The following is a 3,348-nucleotide window of genomic DNA, read 5'->3' on the forward strand; positions in this document are numbered from 1 at the left end:
CTTGCATGCTGCCAGGGAGGAGAAGTTGACCGAGCTGGAACTCAAGAAGAAAGGTGCAGATTCTCTCCCGGATTCAGGAGCGGAGAAAAGGAATCCTTGCGCGCAGGCGAAGAACTCCAAAGCGCCCCTGCCACGCGAGTGCCTCACCAAAGTCAGTAGGTCTTAGCAGAGTGACTGCCAAATAGTAGCCCTAAGAGGAACTCTTGTGTCAGATTTTGTATTGAATCCAGAAGGAAATAAACTTTTATGTTTGTTACCTGCGTGTGATGCTCGTCTTGCCACACACAACCACCCTCCTGAGGCCAGTTCTGCTCAGCACCACACTCTGGTGCTGTTGGCCACCAGAAAAACTGGCTGCTTGTATTCTTCCTCGCTGTATTGTAAATTGTAAGGTGCGGGGGAATCCTACGATTGCGTGCAAGCAGACAGGAAGAAACAGAGGCAGCCACTGGGGTTGTCTTTTACGACCGCTAGGTGGTGACCCCACTGGGCGGGGTAATCCAGTCAGGGAAAAAGGGAGGCAGACTATGTTTAGGGCACCTTTTCTAGCCCCTCCCCCTTTTTGGGGTGAGCAGAGTGGATCCTAAAAAGGGCTGCTCAGTCATGGATGCAGCTGCGAGCTGCTCAACTGCCTCATTCCTTGAGTCAGAACGACTGAATCTGTATCCACCGCCCATGTGCCGGTTCATGACTAGGGGCTTCCAGATTTCACATTCCTGCCCCCGTTACCATTTGTCATGGGACTTTGGGATGGGTTTTTGGAAGACGCCTGTGCGTGAATTTGTTTTATGTGTGTAGATCAGTGCACGCTGACCAACACAGTCTTCGCAGTAGGGCTCTGTTCCAATGGCATGGAGTAGCCACAACAAACCGGTAGATTCCTATCTGCTGCAGCCTTCACCCGCCTTCACAGGCGTTGTAACATACCACTTGTTATCATCCGCCTGTTCTGCCGCTGAGGACTTCTTGGATCATTCTTTGTCTAGCTCCTTTGACCTTACCGCCTTGGGTGACCCTGCTGGGAGTGCGAGATTCCCTATGGCTTCGCTCACAAGGGTCATAGGAACACGCAAGCCCACTCACCACAAGGTGATGATCGAGTGAGTGGGTGTCTAATATGGGACACAGGTGGCACTGTGGTCTAAAGCCCCTTGGGCTTGCTGATCAGGTCGGTGGTTCGAATCTCCGTGATGGAGTGAGCTCCCATTGCTCAGTCCCAGCTCCTGCCAGCCTAGCAGTTTGAAAGCACACCAGTGGAAGTAGATAAATAGGTACCACTGTGGCAGGAAGGTAAACGGCATTTCCGAGAGCTCTGGTTTCCGTCACGGTGTTCAGTTGTGCCAGAAACAGTTTAGTCATGCTGGCCACGACCTGAAAAGCTGCCTGTGGAGAAATGCCCAGCTCCCTCAGCCTGAAAGCAAGATGAGCGCTGAAACCCCATAGTCGTCTTTGACTGGACTTGACCAGTCTAATCCTCTTTCAACAGCCACCTAAGCTAGTGGCCAAAATTGTGGAAACCTTTTGGGGAAAGTGTATTTCCGAGGTTTGATGGCTCAGAACATCACTTTCTTTCGGAGCAATACCATAAAATTATATATCAACGGAAAGGTAATTTAATGAAGAATGTAGTGCAATAACTTTTATGGATTATTTATTACAACAGCAGTCATAAAGAAGAAATGTGAAGCACATAGAAAAAAACAATATATACAAAAATTCTCACCATGTCAGTTAATATTTAGTTTGGTAACCTTTAGCTTTAATTACGGCCTTACAACGCCTTCCCATGGAGTGAACAAAGTTTTTTAGTTCTGCAGCTGTAATAATGTGAAACCAAGATTGAATTATTGCCTCTATTAATTGGGTTTTATTGCTGGGTTGCTTCTAACAGGTTCCTTCAGTCAGCTCCACAGATTTTCAGTTGGGTTAAAGGTTTGGGCTATGTATATTTGGGCATTTACATTTGTATTAATGATGCAAATTCTGCCCCCACCTTTTGCTGTCATACAGCCCCAGATCATAACACTAACTGGGTCTTTCATGGGAGATGTAATGCAAGTAGGATGTAAATCTCCAATTCTTCTCCTAGCGTATTTCATGCCATCGCTACCAAGCAAGGAGATTTTGCTCTCATCACTCCAAATAACACGGTCCCAGTGTTCCGCTGTCCAGTTAACATAGGTTTTATCCCAGTTTAATCTTTTCAACCTTTGAGAGATAACAATGGCTTTTTCCTTGGAATTCCAGCATTTAGACCATATTCCTGTAGTCAAACAGTCCTTGCACTCAACTTCACATTACATTGCACCATGTCATCTTGTATATACCCAGATGATTTTCTTCTGTCACGTAGGCACAGTATCTCAATTCTTCCATCATCGCTTGTTGTCCATCTTTCCCTGCCTTTACTAGTCTGATTTTGTAGTGACTGAGTCTCCTTATACCTCTTCAAAAATTTAGAAATGCCACCTTTGGTTACGTTTCCACCAATTTTTCTTCTAATTTCTTCATAACTGTACTTCACATAACTTCACACTGACAAATGTCCTCCTCTCAGCTCCAGTATATAACATCAATAGCTGCATTCTACTGTGACCTGATTGGATCATTGCCAAAACAAGATGACACCTGATTGGTTCTCTAAACACTTGTGCTCATTGATTACATTTAAATGAAGAAAAGCTACCGCATTATTAACCCAAGCAAGTTGTGCTTCCTTTTTCTGGTTATTTGGCTAGAACTTTTGATAGAATACAGATAATTGAGCATTACATTCTTCATGAAATGATCTTTCCATTGATATAGAATTTTACGGTATTACTCCAAAAGAAAGTGGTGTTATGAGCCATCAAACCTCAAAAATACATGTTTTCCAAAAGGTTCCCAGTTTTGGCTGCTAGTGTGGGCTGGTGGCCATCCCTGCCTCCTGAGGTCTGATCCAGCCACGGGGCTCTTCTCGCTTACGCCAACCTGACTTCCTTTGCTTCCTTGGGGAGAATGCAAGAAAACAGGGGTGCCCAGCAGGTTTATTGGGATCGACTGGTCAATCCCCTGGAGATTTTGGTAGATCGCTGGCTCCTTCATCCGGCCCCTCCCCGTGTCCTGTAGATTGCTAGAACGGAAGTGATGCTGTCTCCTTAGCGATTGACCCCTGAGCACCTTTTTTCATTCATTAGACCTGAAACCCCCCCAAAAAGGACGTTCTTCCCTTAAAAAAAGCTCAATAACTTTGACCTGAACCTCCCCCACCCCCACGGGTAGATCACTGCCAGATTTTAATCATGTGAGTAGATCGCCGTCTCTTAGAAGTTGGACGTCCCTGCAAAAAAAGGTCTCCAAACTCTGCCG

This window comes from Podarcis tiliguerta (assembly GCF_965153285.1).
Source record: "Podarcis tiliguerta genome assembly, chromosome: 10".
NCBI lineage: Eukaryota > Metazoa > Chordata > Lepidosauria > Squamata > Lacertidae > Podarcis > Podarcis tiliguerta.